Genomic DNA, 19,627 nt, shown 5'->3' with positions numbered 1-19,627 from the left:
TAATCCTAATTAAATTACGTTAGGATCGTTAGATATCCTGAAAAGATAGTAATTTAAGTTTTATAAAAGATACCCTAAAAGATAGAAGGCTAGGTAAATAAATAAGAAATGTTTTCACAAAAGAAAAGTATTCTTAAAGGAATTCAAAAATAAAAACTCATACACTTACCAACATTATCTTGACTTTCAAAATATATGTATTTTCAGGAAGATGAGTGTGGAAGAGTGTCCACCAGGTATGAAGGAAGTTTGCAAGGAAGATGTCGAAGTTTAGTATAGTGATTTTCGGAGTTTGTGTCTGTCCCTGAAAGAATGTAATCCTTCAAAAATCAATAATAAATAAATGTTTAAAATATACCTTTGTATTTTATTGTACATGTTGCCGAGATCCAATTATCCCTATGTCGCACTGCTTGGTGTTTCAATCAACGACTGGGCTGGGTGTGACATGGTTGACTCAAGGCGTCATACTCAATGCTAAAATCACGAAAAAATTATGATAACACAAAAGATCGACTCGCAGCCCTCGAATGTCTGCTGGAATGCTCTCCCTCGAGCCCTCGAAGCCTCGGCCTTCCCCTGCCGACCATTAGTAATAAACAAGGTCGTGGGAGCAGGAGCCTGAACTGCCCTCGGTACAAGCTGAGGACACTCGGGCCTGATGTGACTCGTCTGGTTGCAATTGAGGAAAACCCGAAATCCCTTGGGCAATCCTTCACCATATGCTCCTCTTTGAAAAACATGTAGATAATTTTCTCTGACCGACAGAGTCCCTCATGACCCTTTCCGCATTTGATGCAAGTGTGGCGCTTCTGGCCTCCAACTCTCGAATCAGCCGGCTTGAACCGCTAAGTTTTCGGCTGCAACTGGACTGGGCTCCTCGATCTCCCCTGATCCTACCTTTCCTCTCTTACCAGGGTTTCCAACTCGATCTCCCTCCTCCTAACATTGATCTGCAACTTAGCTAATGTCCAATACGAGGTGTTCGCCATGAACTCATGGATATCAGGATACTCAAATACTGGCTCACACATTCCTGCTCCGATGACACGTGTTCAGGGATAAACAGGGCCCTCTCATGGAACATCCTGGTGATCTCAATCACCATCTCTGTCTTCTGCTCGAGTGACAAGAACTCATGGGCCAACCGCTCTCTCTCAACCAATGACATAAACTCATCTCTGAAAATCTCAGTAAATCTCTCCCAAGTAACTGCAGAATGCTCTGTAGGATAATAGTCAACCGTCACAAATTTCTACCAATCCTTCGCTCCCAAGGGAAGTAGGTTCAGCGTAAAGTGAAACTTCAGATTCTTTAGACAGGAGCAGTATAGAAGCAACCCTCAACATCAGAACTCCATCTCATCATAGCAATTAGGTCTTTGGTCCCGTTAAACTATGGTGGCTTCATGTTGTTGAACTCCCGATACCATATCGAATCACCCCCCTGCGGTCTCCCAGCTGCGGTAGCTGTGATAGCAGCAGCCTCAGCGATGGAAGCATAACACTCATCGAAAGTCTCGATTGGCATGGTGTTAATAGACTTGAACATCTCTGGTATGACCTATCTGATCTGCACGGCCACCTCAGTGGTAACGATCCTACGGATCTCATCATCATTGGCACTCGGCCGTTCGGGGTCGCTGAAGCCTGAACCTCGGGTAACCACCATACCAAAACACACAAGAAAACAATCAGAACCATGCTATAGCACATACAAAAACACTTACACACTCCTGCAAGTTCCTTAGTGCCCTAAGATTCTTTCTCGAGTCGCCTAAGGATCGTGTGCTTTTAGTAGTATGGGCCTAATACTAGCTTCAACACCAATCTGTATTTGTCTCAAGTCGTCCTCCCATGACCCTAAGACACCAAAACTCTATTCATCAAAGGTATCTATACGCCCTCACCTACAGGTTCCTTATAACAACTGCTAAGCACCTAGGCACTCGTCCTATACTACTCCCTAACACCACTCCGCCTCGTAAAGATCTCTGATATCCTTGCCATTTACTTCGCGTATGCCAATCGTACACAATACAAGACTCAATAGTCAGTCAAATAAATGATTCTACCTCAAGTCCACAACCAAAGAAGGAATATTAAGAAAGGCTAAATCAGGCATTCTAAGGCTATAAAATCCTAACTATGTACAATTATGCAACATACACCAAGTAAATAGCAAAGATAGGTTCAGTATTATAAAAGCAACCTCCTCGGCTAAAAGCATCACAAATCTGGCAACCCTTTCACACACTTCATGAGGGATCCTTAGCCTATCAACTAGCATGAATTCTATCTACTCGTAAGATAACAACTCGATACATCGCATAAAATACGTAGAGATATTTTGGGAAATCACCGCTCGAGCTCTGGCTGATTGTACACACTGCTTCATCCGATCTTTTTTTTATTGAAATTCTTTGTTTCTCTTTTGAAAAGTTTTTATGAAAATCCTCATATCCTTAGTTTGAGTTTGGAATCCCACAACTGTTCATCCAAATCCCTCAGACCAGGGCTCTGATACCAATTTGTAATATCCAAATTTTGAAACCAAAAATTTCATTTTTGATTAACTATGAACATTGTTCATAAAAACCCACCATAAAAAAAATCACAAGTATCAAATACAAATCATCATCATAATATAAGAGTGTCCCAAAATATCCTGTATCAGAAACTGCAGGTGAATGTGTACATTCAAGCCTTCGCCTTCCTAGGATCATCAGTAGTACCCGAAACACATTTAATCAAAAACTGTAAGCATGAAGCTTAGTGAGTTCCCCAAAGTACCACATACAACATAACACAAATAAATAGTTATGGGTTCTCAGCAACCCTAGAGACTACCTGAAGTCACAGTAGGCAAACAACACGCCATGTGTATTATTAGCAATCCTGGAGATTACCTGAAGTCTTAGCACACACAGTAACACATATCACAGTAACAGAAAATAGACCCAACTGGTCAACAGATTGACCAAAAGTCACATATGGTCAAAAAGTAAAAGTTCAACACAATTGACCATATGTGCGACGTACCAAGGCTCTACGCATGGCATAAAGCACAAATCCTGAAAACGGGCTCACAGCGGGCTACACGGGCGTAGCTAGATTTATGCTCAACGTACTCGGACTAAACTCAAGTCTTGACTTTTAAGCTCTTAATCATTAAGACACTTCACCTAAAACTCAGATCTGACCCTAAAAGGCATTCTAATCCATAAAGTCTCCAATTTTATACCTTTGCATGGATAAAGAGATCTCAATCCTAAAACCCTAACTTCTAACATCACCAAAAACTCCATAACTCATGAATGGATGAAAGGAAAGGACCAAGCTTGCATTTTTATGACAACATGCACTCAGAAACGTCTAAAAGGACAGCTCAAATGGTCTGGAGTAGTCCATACTCATCAAAAAACCAAGGTTTTGGGACAAAATGATCATAAACTTAAACTTAAACAATATCTATCAAAGCAAGCCTCAAGTTATGAACTTTATACATTTTGTAGATGAACAATAAGGTGTAGATTCTAGATCCAAGAGCTTGAATTCACCACCACTTGTCCAATGATCTTCCTTCACCACCAAGAACACCAAAAGATCAATCAAAAGCTTCAAAACTCACACTCAAAGGTTAGGGTTTCGATATTAGGGATAATATGGATGGTGGTTGGTCATAAGAAGGTCCAAGAGGGAATAGGGTGCTTAGATAGGCGACACAACCCTAAAATTAAGGGTTTTTGGAACAGCACAAGTACGCCCAACGTACTCAACATGTACGCCCAATGCACCCAACAAGATTCACGATCCTTTTTAATGACTTACACCCGACGTACACTTCATGTACCCCCAACGTAAGGACTTACTTTATAAGAAATGATATTTTAAGTTTGAAAATGGAAATATCCAGAAACTGATATTACAGTTATAATTTTTTCAAAATTCTCGACGTAATGCAGATCGAATTTAGGTCTTAAGTGGGATATTAAAATCGTGTCGCAGCTTATTATTTGTGCCATAAATTTGCTATGTCCAACTCAAATTCATGATTTTTAATGATTTTTCCTTTCTTTCAAATTTTTAGACTTAATTTACTGATTGATAATTTTTTTTTATAAATTTATTGGAATTTAGTTATAAATCTTCTATAAAAAATATAATAGAAAAGAAAAGACAATGAAAAAAATGTTCAAACCGAATGTCAAGTTGCCTCCCGCAAGTGCTTTTTTAAGGAGTCTTTTAGTTGGAATCCTTGTTTCTACATTTTCTTTGGATTGGTTTCCATATAGCTTGGTAATGTCCCAGGAAATCTGTCTTGTAAACCTTTTTACATGTGACCAACTTGATTTTCCATGTTAAAAAATGAGGCTTGTTGATTCCTAAATGCGGTTTCTATTGTAAAACTGAGTTTTTTCATAGTTTCTTATAATTCATTATGTCGTTTCTGATGGATTTTGAGCAAAAGAACATCCTATGTGCACATGCAAAACCCTAAAGCTTGGATCTAGGTTTCTCTATTGTACATGCAATTCATCCAAGACTTATGAATCCTAGATCTAGCATACATATTTCGAAATTAACCTAATAGATCAGATCTAGATGATTACCTTTCTTGAATTTCTTGAATCTTCAACTCTTGGAGCTTAGTGTCACAAATGTCACACCTCTAATGGCTTACAAACACCACAAGCAAGAGGATGATATTGGAGAGAGGGGAAGGGATAAAAATTTCGGCTATGAACTCTCTAGGGTTTCCAGTGGCCGAAATCTGATGACCTAAGGGTTCTATTTATACTTGTGCTGCTAGGGTTTTAGTCAAAACCCTAATGGACAGCTTAGGCCTTAAACAATCCAAGGAACCTTCTGGAATAAGGCCTCCTTGGACGAATTCAACATGGACCTCATCTTAATTTCGTCCATGCCTCAATCCATAAGGATTCTCAGCCCAATAACTAACTATCACACAATTGACAGTTCCATTCCCTTTAATTAATTAATCTCTTTTAGCCACCAAATTAATTCATGACTAATATTAATTAAATAATATGATTTCTATTTTAATATATTATTCATATAATATATTAATAAACCATAATAAACTCTCTCTCTATAAATCATCCTGTCAAGTTGCTTTGGTGAAGGAAACCCAAAAGGACCATGCACAACCGGGTTAAGTACATACCAAATATAGTTACGGGCTTAGACACTAATCCAACAGTCTCCCACTTGGATAAGTCTAGTAAATATAAATGCAAGTACGACTTTAGGATCCGATTAGCAATCATAGCTCTCAAAGACGCTGTCAAACTCTGATCTTATCAGTAACCTGTCCTGTAGATAAGGGATCGTATAATCCTCCGTTCTAGATATCCTGCTGACAATCACATGGAACATAGTCATACTCATTGTCCAACAGTTTGTTTCTCGATCTCTGATTTTTTCGACATAGAACTTAGTTGAACACATCAACCTTTTCCTGACCGGGCCCGGCATATAAGTCAAACCAAATCATCGAGGGGCCCAGATATCGCTTTTATCCTCTTCGGATAAAAGGAACAGATAAACTTCGACTTATATGCATTGACCATTAACTTATCAAATCATGCACAACAATGCGTTTTATAACATCAAGTTACTGATGCGTTTACGCATTATCAATGCACAACCAACTAGCAAACAATAAATCATATATCTAGGTTTAAAGACTATATGATATTATCGTCTTGCGATCACTTGTGATAAATTCCATGAAGTGATACTAGCAAGCGTGGGTCTAATCCAATGCTCAAATCTTATTCATAAGCACTCATTAACATTGTAACAAACCTTTTCTATGTCTAATACTCTTTAGACAATCTACAAGCCAATTCATGGCAGTCTTCTTTCATACCTACTTCCAAAGTATGAGCGACTGCGGACTGTTTGAATAATCTTATTATTCAGGAAGTCAAAACATGCAAAGTGAAACAATAGGTAAATGATTGACACAAAACAGTAACTTTACTTATAAATAATACTCCTTTATTTATTAATCAAATGTCAATTACAATTTATCTATTACATGTTTCGAAGCTATCTAATATAAACTAATATCGTCCTTCAACCCAATGCTCCTAGCGTGCTGCAAGTGCTTAACCCTACTCAGTCCCTTCATAAGGGGATCTGCAAGTCCTTCAACCCAATGCTCCTATGGAGATCTGCTGGGTTTCCTGTCGATATGTCCAGATCTGCCATGATCCCTCGGTTCCTTGGTCAAGGCAATCGCTCCTTCATTATCACAGAATATCTCCATAGGCTCCTTTATGGCTGGTACAACTCCAATGTCTGCAATGAAGTTCTTCAACCATATCACCTCCTTTGACGCTTCGCTCGCCGCTATGTACTCTGATTCGCACGTTGAATCAGCTACGGTTTCCTGCTTGGAACTTTTCCAAGTCACTGCTCCTCCATTTAGGGTAAAGACCCAGCCCGACTGCGAACGGTAGTTGTTTTGGTCGATCTGAAAACTGGCGTTATTATACCCTCACACCCTTAAGTCATCACTCCCACCGAGGACTAGAAACCATTCCTTGGTCCTCCGAAGGTACTTGAGAATATTCTTGACTGCGGTCCAATGTGCTTTGCCAGGGTTCCCTTGATATCTGCTGACCATGCTCAAAGCGAAGGCCACATCAGGGCGAGTACAAGTCATAGCATACATGATCGAGCCAACTGTGGAAGCGTAAGGTACTCGGCTCATCTCTGCTATCTCGACTTCGGTACTCGGACTTTGAGTCTTACTCAACTTGGCATTACTTTGGATTGGTAACTCCCCTTTCTTGGAATTCTCCATACTAAAACGCTTTAGTAGCTTGTCCAAGTAAGTATTATGACTAAGTCCTGTTAGTCTTTTACTTCTGTTTCTCACTATCCTTATTCCCAGAATATAGGCAGCCTCTCCGAGGTCCTTCATAGCGAAACACTTCCCAAGCCAGGACTTTACTTCCTACAGGATCGGGATGTCGTTTCCTATGAGCAGTATGTCATCGACATACAATACGAGCAAGATAACTATACTCCCACTGGCTTTGACATATACACATGATTCATCCTTGCTTCGCAGGAAGCCAAACTCTTTGAATTTCTCGTCGAAACAAAGATTCCATCTGCGAGACGCTTGTTTCAATCCATAAATGGATTCCTCAAGCTTACACACTCCATTAGGATGCTTCGCATCGACAAAACCCTCTTGCTGACTCATGTAAACATCCTCAGCCCTTTCCATTTCGTAGACTCCGGGCCTGCCATGGCTTCCTTGTAGCTGTTAGGTTCATCCAAATTTATTAGTGTACTATCACTAATAAACGTATCACCTTCGCTTGTTATATGAAAACCATATAACACAGGTGGAACACTAACTCTACTGGAACGTCTAAGAGGTAAGGACTCGTCAATTGGTTCAACAGGAGTTTCCTCCTCAGGTTGAGCGCCAGTGTTAGAGGTTCCTTCATCGTTCGATTCTTGAAGCTCTTCAAGATCGATTTTCCTCCCACTGTCTCCTTGGCTTATGAGTTCTCACTCTCAGAAAACCCTCTTCTCGCAACGAAGACAACATTGTCACTCGGTCTATAGAAGAGATATCCAAAGGACTTCTGCGGGTAGCCGATGAAAATACATTGCTCACTATGAGGTTCGAGCTTGTCGTGAGTCTCTCGTCTTACGAAAGCCTCGCAACCCCAAACCTTGATATCTGCCAACGAGGGAGCTTTCCCTGTCCACATCTCGTGCGGTGTTAACCTTCTTCGTAGGGAATAAGTTAAGGATATGGGCGACAGTCTCTAGCGCATACCCCCAGAATGAGATAGGTAGCGAAGCACGACTCATCATGGAACGAACCATGTCTAGCAAGGTTCGATTACGCCTCTGAGCTACACCATTCAACTGCGGTGTCCTGGGTGGTGTCAATTGTGAAACGATTCCACATTCCTTGAGGTAGTCGTGGAATTCAAGACCAAGGTACTCTCCACCTCGATCAGATCGAAGCATCTTGATTTTCATACCCAACTGATTCTCCACTTCCTGCTTGAACTCTTTGAACTTTTCAAAGGTTTCTGACTTATGCATGATTAAGTAGATATAGCCATATCTGCTATAATCATCGGTAAAAGTCACGTAGAAGCGGCTTGCATCCCTTGTGGTGGATCTAAAGGGTCCACATACATCTGTATGTATGAGATCCAATAAACCCTCACCCCTTTCACAAGAACCAGTGAAGGGTGACTTGGTCAACTTTCAAAGTAAATAAGACTCGCACACGTCATCGTCCCTAAGTTTGAATGACTCCAACACTCCATCCTTTTGGAGTTGGGCTATGCGTTTCTTGTTGACATGTCCAAGACGACAATGCCACAAGCATGCTTTATCCAAATCGTTGGAATAATCGATATGTAATACAATGCCATGATCAGGTTTATCTTCCCATTCCCCACATCCCTATTTCTTCTTAGGCCCTGCAAATCAGAACAAATGTGAAAACCACATCCTGTATCAAGAACCCAAGAAATAGCATGCGATGAGTCATTAGATTGAATAGTATAAATACCTGCGTAGGATGGTTTTATCTTTCCATCGTTGATGTCCTGCAGATACTTTGGGCGGCTTTGTTTCCAGTGCCCTTTGCCGTGGCAGTGAAAGCACTCTGCATCCTTAGGGTTGGAGGAGGGTGTAGTGGTACCAACTTTGGTTCCACTAGAAGAGGTGCCATTTTGAGACTTTCCCTTATGGTGGCTCTTTGAAGGAGCCTTCCTCTTCTTACCCTTTCCTTGCCCAATAGCCAAGACTGGGGTAGTAGTAGGAGTGGGAGTTGGTGCAACGGATTTGTCCTTGAGGTTGCTCTCAGCAGTCCTCAACAATCCTTGAAGCTTGCTCAAGCTGACCTCCTCCTTGTTATGTTGGGTCAGTTAGAAAAGCAAAGTATAAACCATAATTTTAGACCCAACAATCTCCCCCTTGGTTTATAACTTTCTTTTCTAACCGACCCAACAAACTCCCCCTAAAAAGTAGTTGGCTTTCTTGTCAATCTTCATCGGGAGCTTGGCTTCAGCATTAATCTTCAATTTCTTCACGACTTCAAGATGAACTTGATGAATCTTCAATGAACGACTTCATCTTGAGCAGTTGGGAATTTCTTCAAAATTTGACATTAAACGCACATTGGGTGAGGAGGCTTCTTGAAAAGATTCTTGAAAGATAGCGCTTTCAGCTTGAGAATCTTCAGAGAGAATATCAGAGAGAACTAATCTTCTGGATCACTTCAGTAGGTACAATAATAGCCGCAAATTGATTGAGGAGGCTTCAACGCAATCTGTCACATAATCTTCAAGAACAGCTTGACCTTGCTTCTGGGGTTGAAGGATTGAATGTTGAAAGAATAATCTTCATTTCTTGCTCCTTCGAATGAGAATTCTTCGATAATCACGGATGAAGCCTTGGCTCAAAAATCTTGATACAGTCTCCACGAGTCTCATCTACATCTGAATTCACTTTCCAAGACACATGTAACACCGTAAATTTTCAAAACAAATTTTTCATTTACAATCACATAATTCTCGTAAGGTATTTCACAAAAATTTCATTTATTCAGTTTACAATTCAAAACTCCATAATTGCTCGGTTAAAATCCAGGATCCTCATAAACGTAACTCTTTCGCTGGTGTGTACAATCAAGCCGGTGCCTTTCCGCGATCCTCTGAAATACCTGAAACACATAACACATAACACGGTAAGCACGAAGCTTAATGAGTTCCCCAAAATACCACATACACATATTAGCCTCTCGAGGCTATAACACTGTATGACCTTCCGGTTAATGTGTCTCAGTGGACCATCCCGTCCCACAGCTCTGGTAGACCTTCCGGCCCTGCCATGACTTGCCTTCCAGCCCCAACTCTGTTTGCCTTCCGGCCCAATAAATCGTCGGACCCTTCGGTCCAGTCTATAACACCCTGCATAGCATAAATCCCAAAGAAATAATGCACATCATAAAACATAAGGCAGAATAACACAGTACTCAATGTAAGCACATAAGACCTTCCGGTCACACATAACTACCACTCAAGGTAAAGTATAGTGAGAAGACTCACCTTGCAAGCAGCAGCCAATCACCCTCGAACTCGAATCTCGAACTAGCCACTGCCTAACACATAGGGTAAATATCTCTAATTAATACTCTTTTCAAGACTCAGATAACCGAAGACTATTCTTTCTCTCTCTAACTCTTTGAAGTGGGTAAAATACCATTTTACCCCTCCGTGGTCTCTATTACTCATGTTGACCAAAACCCCAAAGTCAACAGAAGTCAAAATCGAGTCAACAGTCCATGTTTGACCCGACTCGTCGAGTGCACTCCTGCGACTCGTCGAGTCCCCTCGTATCCTCAGACCTCTCAAAAGTCCAGCTCAACTCGTCGAGTTGACCCCCAACTCGTCGAGTTATCGCACAATCATTCCATCGGGACAAACCCTCGCCGACTCGTCGAGTCAGCTCATGGACTCGGCGAGTCCCTTTGATCTGATTTTTCATTCAGACGATTTAAGGCAGATCTATCACTCCAACCACTAGATCTACTATTCTAAGGCTCGAATAGCACGTAGAGCTGCAAGCTTTACGTTCATGCATGACATATAAGGCTCATAATGCCAAAACATGCTCCAATAAGGGCTAGATGTACAAGACCTTGCTTCCAACTCAATAAAGCTCGAGTTTCTGGACTCACAAGGCCACTCCTAGTCCAGATCTGAGGTCCCAACCTCAAACCATACACAAATCACTCCATGACACAAGATAAATGGAAGAAAGCCCTAAAAGTTCCCTTAAAACAAGATCTCATAAGGAAATGATCAAGATAGCATCTTTTTACCTCCAACTGAAGCAGAACTCTGAAGAATCTCTGGATCCAAAGCCTTCTCTTGATCCAAGCCAAGTTGCTCTCCCAATCCCCTCTCAAAATTTCACAAGAACACCCAATTTAGCCACACTCTCTCTCACAATGGATGGAACTGATCTAGGGTTTCCCACAGGGCTCTCTGGAGATGAGGGAGGCGGAAATAAGGGCTTAAATCCATTTAAATAAGGCACAAGTCCGGAAAATTAGGGTTTCTCTGCGCAATGCCTACTCGGCGAGTCCCTCCTCTGACTCGTCGAGTCCACTCATTAAATCCACGCGGGCAATCTCGACTCGACTCGGTGAGTTGGACCCTTAACTCGTCGAGTCTCTTCTTCAACCTCAAGGTTAACATATACAATAATATCCCTGAAAATCTGGATGTTACAATTCTCCCCCACTTGAATTAGATTTCGCCCTCGAAATCAATTCTCAACGCCACCTAGGTTGAAACCAACAACCCAAAAAGTACCACCGAAGTATCTCATGCCACACAACTACATTCCTCCATAGACACCTGATACCAACAGGAACTCCCAAACCCGGAAGAGGACATACCCATCCGCCGCTACGCTACCCCTTCCGACTCTCCAGAATCTGGGAACTCTAATGGCCTGCAACACAGCCAGACCGCCCTCTCAAGCTATCACCATGTTATTCGCTCCTCGAATAGCAAACCCCGATAACTCACCGCCCCTCTGATTCTCTAGTTGGGCTGATAAAAACAAGTTCATGCCCAAAACTGGTTACCGATCACTCATCCCAGACATGATAAACAATCCAGATCATATACTAAGGGATGAAAGGATCACGTCACACCAGGGACCCATCCACTGTACTGTAATCAAAACCCATCTGAACAACGAACCCTCAATACTCTGTCCTTAGGCATGAAAAATGATCATGCTTGTTCAGAAGCGTCATCCGACGTCTAACAAACATAAATCTCACCTCCCCTCTCAACATCCCTTTCAAGACTGAGCACCAGGTCGTCTACCGACCCAGCGGTTGAACCTCCAAAGGTTACCCATTGCGTGACCCAAAACGTCTCACTGACTTTCTTCTCACAACAACTATCTCGTCCCAGTGTGACATACAAGTCACGAATTTTTCTTTACCTCAAGCGAATACGGAAGTTGTTTCACCTTCGACCTCTGTCGTCTACTACTCATTAGATCCATGCACCTCGCGGTACCTCCCGCACCAACGAACTGACCCCACTCAGGTCTAAAACTTTGGATGACAAACCATACTCCTCAAAATGGGACCCCTCTCAGAATCCGGAGTTTCATTTCGCCAACTCGATGTACCACTGACGCCAAACTCAAACTCAAGAGTCTGGTTCGACCCAGAATTGGGACCACTCATCCCAATGCATCACTCAACTCCTGACTCATAGCATGCAACCCATGCGTACCACACTTATCCACTTTCTTTTTGGTTGCGACAACCACTACTCAATTCAGAATATAACGACTCCCAACAAATAAGGAGACCCCAGTCTCGCCCCTGGTTTGACCACCAGGCTTCCACAACCTCAAATATTAGGGCTACCCAAGCCTAAAACTCTTCTGCGTCATGCTTTGATCAGAGAGTACTTCATCACGACATTCTCTCGCTGACTAGTGGGTACTACGGCTCCCCGCAGTATCACAATGACCTCTCACTGAATATTGATTACTACGGCTCCCCGGAGCATCACAACAACCTCTCACTGACTAGTGAGTACTACGGCTCCCCGTAGCATCACAACAACCTCCCACTGACTAGTGAGTACTACAGCTCCCCGTAGCATCACAACAACCTCTCACTGACTAGTGAGTACTACGGCTCCCTGTAGCATCACAACAATCCCTCACTGACTAGCAAGTACTACGGCTCCCCGTAGCATCACAACACCCTACTGCGTCCACTAACTCCTGCTCCGCGCACCAACATAGATAGGTGCTCACACTTATCCAAATTATGCGTCACAATTCCTGACGGCAACCGTCACGACCAAACCCCTTTTCTCACTGCAATCCATTTTCCTCACTTGCTGCCATTAGCCGAAGGGCTCCCACTGGAACCATAGATACTTGATACACCACAACCGTCAAGACCCAAAATAACCCGAAATTCAAGGCATTAAACTCGGATACTTCGGTACAACATCACAGAACCTCACGATGTCTTGCCTCAGCCACTGTTCTCCTACTTACGACACCATACTCTGATACGTAACTCATCTCTGTAGAATTCCTTTGACCACTGATCTTCTTGTCACACAACACGAAATCTCGGAATATTCCAATTCTCAATTTGAAACACAGAGAAATGGTCACTGACTCATAAAATGTTGACGACAATCCGAAATTTCCTCCTATAATGCTCAGAACTCATACAACATACCCATAACGACCCGGAGTTGGTTGCCTAATCAACTTCTGCTCTTCCCAGCTGCATATACCAGCCCATACATTGCACCAAAAATTCTCAACCGCCGAACTAACCTTACGAGCCAACCCCCTCGAATTCACCATTACAACCTTGAAAATTTCCTGACCACCACAAGGTCTCCGATCAACAGCCATCTGCCGTTGAGACCCTCATACTTTCTTGAACACGCATGACCTGCATTACCTTGCTCTGCACCTTGCCTCGACCACTAATAACCCTGGCCTCCTGACTCTGTTCCGCAGGTCTCTATATCCAGTTCTCTAAGCGCTCTTGAACAAATTTCTGATCCCTTTAATAAAATACTCGGTTCTCCCCCACTTAGGGTTCGACCCAACACCGCTGGGCGCATTAACAGTGTATCCCACAAACTGTTTCTACCAGTAACATCGCACCTACTCTTGGAAGGTGTTGTGCAACGGTCGATGATCTCCCCACTAGAGATCAAGCAACTCCAAGTACCCTGAATCTCAGATGAAATCCTCAGAAACTTCTCATCATGACTGCCTCTAGTCATTCAGAGTCTCATACTATCCCATTACCAGACATCTCAACTGTCCAGTAGTAACCCTGGCTCTTAGTCTGGAAATAATGAACTATCATACTCCTCATCCGCGACTCCTCAACCAACGTTCCATCACGTGGGTTGTAATAAGAGCGGAGACCTCATTACCACACTCGATACTCATCATAGACAATAAGAGCCACCGCCCCAATATCCTCTTCTTGATCATCCGATGCTGCAGCTAATACATGCCCTACTATACTCAAATAGAGTGTATCCTTGTCCTTGACCATCTTAGTCCCCACTGACATCCTGCTCATGCCATATCATTACCTCGCGACAGACATACTGCCCAAATACTCTGGTGGAAGATCGCCATCAATGCTAACCCTCAGGGTTTACCCCCAAGCTCAGAAACCGAAATCTCAACACCTCTTATGTTTTCCCTTAGGAAACGGAAATAGCACCCCTCAGGTCACAGAAGGTGACATCTCCACTATCGGCTGATTGCTCAACTCAGGCCGCAATCCTCCATAAACGTCATCTCTACTCATCCTCGAGTCTCGCGACTTCGTCTGACATCTCACTCAAACATACCTTGGAATCATTTCGACTTCCCTCACAAGGGATGCTTCGTGGAAGCTCGTTCAACATGGCCCTCTGCCTCATACTTTATCGCATCCGATCTCCACCTAATCAATCACGATGGAATAACTGAAAAACACAAGCATTAACTGCTACGAATCATGGTATTCGAAACACTACATCACCTCTCAGTCTACCACAAAGCATGGTACTCAAACCATGACATCACTTCTCAATCTGCTACTTAGCGTGGTACTCGAACCATGACATTACTACTCAATCTGCTACTTGGCATGGTACTCGAACCATGACATCACCTCTCAAACTGCTACTTAGATCCTTCGGAATACTCCCTACATCGAGTATGGGTCCTCTGCTTTCAGTAGTACGGGCCCATACTACCTGCCACATCTACCCATACTTTTTACACGGAACATCCCAGAGTTCCTAAGTAGCTGCTCAACCTTCTCAATCACCAATCCCGTCGTGCGTGCTCGCTCCCCAACGAAATGCTCTACTCTGCCAGCGCACTCATCTGACCAGGGTCACCTCTCCTAGGCTCTTCCTAGGTTCTCACACTTCTCCGCCATCAGCTGCTGAAGAACTCCTTATGATGCCAGCCATCTACTTCCTGAATATCGTCATATTCACTTAGTAGCTAACTCCCATCATCAAGAGTTCCACAAAGCACGAAGCACGCAACATTCTGGCATCGAATAATCTCTACCAACATGTAAAACCACTCTAGGTTATTACCCACTTGCTCTCCTCATACTCAAAGGATATCACCGAACTCAAGCAACTTTACCCCACGTGGGCATCTGACTACTCTCTCAGTAGACTCCTCAAATGCTCATCTAGATATCTCTCTTAGATTACTCCTCTACTCCAATTCCTCTCTAAAAAGGATTCCTGCTGGATCCTCTTACTCCGCACATACTCAAAAGCAAATTACAGCTAGCATCAATTCCTAGGCTAAGGCATCACAAATCAGGCCACTCTATTCCTAAATTATGAATTACCTAGCCTATCTCTAGCATGCATGATATCTCATAAATATCTCTTAACACAAAAGTAAGGGTATTTTAGGAAATCATCGTTCGGGCTCTGGCTGATTGTACACACTGCTCCAACTCGTTTTCCCTTAAACTCTTTCTCATTTTTAGAAAAATTTATCTATTTTGAAAATCTTTCTCAAATCCTCAGTTTGAGTTCAAACACACCCGAAGGTGCATTCAAATCCCTCAAACCAAGGCTCTGTTACCAACTTGTAACACAGTAAATTTTCAAAACAAAATTTTCATTTACAATCACATAATTCTCGTAAGGTATTTCACAAAAATCTCATTTATTAAGTTTACAATTCAAAACTCCATAATTGCTCGGTTAAAATCCAGGATCCTCATAAATGTAACTCTTTCACTTGTGTATACAATCAAGCCGGTGCCTTTCCGCGATCCTCTGAAATACCTGAAACACATAACACATAACACGGTAAGCACAAAGCTTAGTGAGTTCCCCAAAATACCACATACACATATTAGCCTCTCGAGGCTATAGCACTGTATGACATTCCGGTCAATGTGTTTCAGTGGACCTTCCGGTCCCACAGCTCTGGAAGAACTTCCAGCCCTGCCATGACTTGCCTTCCGGCCTCAACTCTGTTTGCCTTCCGGCCCAATAAATTGTCGGACCCTTCGGTCCGGTCTGTAACACTCCGCATAGCATAAATCACAAAGAAATAATGCACAGCATAAAACATAAGGCAGAATAACACAGTAGTCAATGTAAGCACATAAGACCTTCCGATCACACATAACTACCACTCAAGGTAAAGTATAGTGAGAAGACTCACCTTGCAAGCAGCAAGCAATCACCCTCGAACTCGAATCTCGAACTAGCCACTGCTTAACACATAGGGTAAATATCTCAAATTAATACTCTTTTCAAGACTCAGATAACCGAAGGCTATTCTTTCTCTCTCTAACTCTTTGAAGTGGGTAAAAGACCATTTTACCCCTCCATGGTCTCTATTACTCATGTTGACCAAAACCCTAAAGTCAACAGAAGTCAAACTCGAGTCAACAGTCCATGTTTGACCCGACTCGTCGAGTGCACTCATGCGACTCGTCGAGTCCCCTCGTATCCTCAGAAGTATCAAAAGTCCAACTCAACTCGTCGAGTTGACCCCCAACTCGCCGAGTTATCGCACAATCAATCCATCGGGACAAACCCTCGCCGACTCGTCGAGTCAGCTCATGGACTCGGCGAGTCCCTTTGATTTGATGTCTCATTCAGACGATTTAAGGCAGATCTATCACTCCAACCACTAGATCTACTATTCTAAGGATCGAATAGCACGTAAAGCTGCAAGCTTTACGTTCATGCATGGCATATAAGGCTCATAATGCCAAAACATGCTCCAATAAGGGCTAGATGTACAAGAGCTTGCTTCCAACTCAATAAAGCTTGGGTTTCTGGACTCACAAGGCCACTCATAGTCCAGATATGAGGTCCCAACCTCAAACCATACACAAATCACTCCATGACACAAGATAAATGGAAGAAAGCCCTAAAAGTTCCCTTAAAACAAGATCTCATAAGGAAATGATCAAGATAGCATCTTTTTACCTCCAACTGAAGCAGAACTCTGAAGAATCTCTGGATCCAAAGCTTTCTCTTGATCCAAGCCAAGATGCTCTCCCAATCCCCTCTCAAAATTGCACAAGAACACCCAATTTAGCCACACTCTCTCTCACAATGGATGGGACTGATCTAGGGTTTCCCACAGGGCTCTCTGGAGACGAGGGATGCGGAAATAAGGGCTTAAAGCCATTTAAATAGGGCAGAAGTCCGCAAAATTAGGGTTTCTTTGCCCAGCGCCTACTCGGTGAGTCCCTCCTATGACTCGTCGAGTCCACTCATTAAATCCATGCGGGCAATCTCGACTCGACTCGGCGAGTTGGACCCTTAACTCGTCAAGTCTCTTCTTCAACCTCAAGGTTAACATATACAATAGTATCCCTGAAAATCCGGATGTTACAACACATAAAGCTAAAAATAGAAAACTTAAAATAAAACTTAGCACACAATATTTTTGGATTTTTTCATATTTTCTGAAAAAGAAATAAAACATAAATAACACTATTTTTGGATTTTAAATTTTCTGATTTTTTTTGGTTTTTAAAATTTTTAATTCTCCCCTAATTTTTAAATTAGAAGAAAACTATGAACAAATTTAACAAAAATAAAAATGATATCTAACTTTAAGAGTGATTTGGGATCAAAATTTTTACATAGCCTTTATCCGTTTATCAGTACCTCTCCCTTCATGAATAGATCTGGTCAATCGTCGGTATTGTGGTCCACTTAAACACGAGAGATTGTGACAAAATTAGGACATACTATAAGTGACAAGACAATGTGATCCTATGTTCCTAGATAATATTCCTAAAGGACCATTCAGCTGACGACGACCAAAGATATTGTTGTCCACCTAAATTGAGCAGCGAGATCTACAGACAACCTAGTGATTGTTCAATTTTAAATGTACTAGAACATGTTTCCCGCTTCCTGACATACCCCAATAATCAGGAACTTCCAAAGTACTCCTTACTTTAGGTGAGCAGACAATTATTATGAGAGAAGTCAGATTTAGAATGCATATGTTGTACACCCAGGTCGGATCTTCCGATCACGCAGAGGGTTAAACATATGACTAAACAGAGTTTAGAGGGATTTAGAAGTAGAAGGTTGCATATGCTGTGTACCAGGTCGTATTGTTAATCACGCAAAGCAGACAACATATGGCTAACAGGTAGAAAGAATAGCATAGAAGAAGATGCAGAGAGACAGAGTTGCATATGTTACAGTCAAGGTCGGATCTTTAGATCACACAGAGGAGGTAACATATGACTGACAGTAAGAAAGAAAGAAAATAACTTTCTACAGACCTAATTTATCGGAATTCCCCAGTCGCCCCGTCAATACCGGAATTAAGGACAAAGTCCGCACATTGAGGAAAAGTTAATCCACAGTTCTAGATACAGATCGTTTAATGTATCTGCAGATTCCCATGTATATCTCTCTGCTCAACCTACCCAAGCGTCGTATTGTCAGGCTAAATGGAACTATCTAGGTCAAGATTTGTCAAGTCTCTAAATTCCCTAAGTTCATATGATCCTAGTCAAGTCCATTTTAAAAACTTTTGTGTCTACCAGCGCATCGAACACAGAGCTTATACAATTCGACTTTGGCACCTTACACAGATTCAGATTGTCTGTTATCACATGATTATATCACTTCCCAGCACATCACCTACAAACAAAAACTAGTAACAACATATTTTTGATTTTCTGATTTTCTAATGTTTTATTTTTTTTCAGAAAATATTCCAAAAGCATTAGAAAATCAGAAAATCAAAAATAAAATAGTGTTATTTCTGTTTTATTTTTTTCAGAAAATATTCTAAAATTATGGTTTATAGTTTGCTTTTCTATAAAATGTATTTTTATGTCTAGGACCGTAAACAACTTGGTGTTTATGGCCGTATACGTGTTTACGGTTGTGTTTACGGCCGTGAATGGGTTTATGGCTGTAAACCCATTCACGGCCCATGTCTACTATATATAGAGTGAAGAGTGCATGTGAAAGGATAGGTGTGATAGAGCATATTGTAGAGAGAGAAAGTTAGAGAGAAGAGAGGAGCTTTAGTGTGTGTGAATCTTGTATCTGGATCTTCATTCTAATCAATTCATACAAGATTCATCATCTTCTTCTTCTCCTTCTTCTTCATTTGATCTGGCATCATCCGTTTTGATTGGGATTTCGCACCATCAAACGGATCTCATTGATACACAAGAAGATTGGGGACTTACATAAACACCAACATACTCAGCACTCCGTTTGTCACAGTTCCTCTCTGAGTGATTTTTCTGCCTTCTCCGCCCGCAAAGGAAACAAATCCCCCATTAAAAGTTTGAATGTCGGTCAATTGGGAGATGTCTCCTGTCATATGCTGGGAACAGCCGCTGTCGACATACCAAGGTCTGGCGACTTTCCTCCGCAACTGTCCCTGCAAAATGAGCGGGATCATTTAGATTTGGGAACCTAGGTCATTACTTTCCTGGGTTGACCCTCTACGATCACAGATTTATCTTTTGAACCTTTTGATGT

This window comes from Lactuca virosa, chromosome 3, assembly GCF_052849685.1.
Source record: "Lactuca virosa cultivar CGN04683 chromosome 3, Lactuca_virosa_CGN04683_v6, whole genome shotgun sequence".
Classification (NCBI taxonomy): Eukaryota; Viridiplantae; Streptophyta; class Magnoliopsida; order Asterales; family Asteraceae; genus Lactuca; species Lactuca virosa.
Note: the sequence above shows the minus strand (reverse complement) of the source record.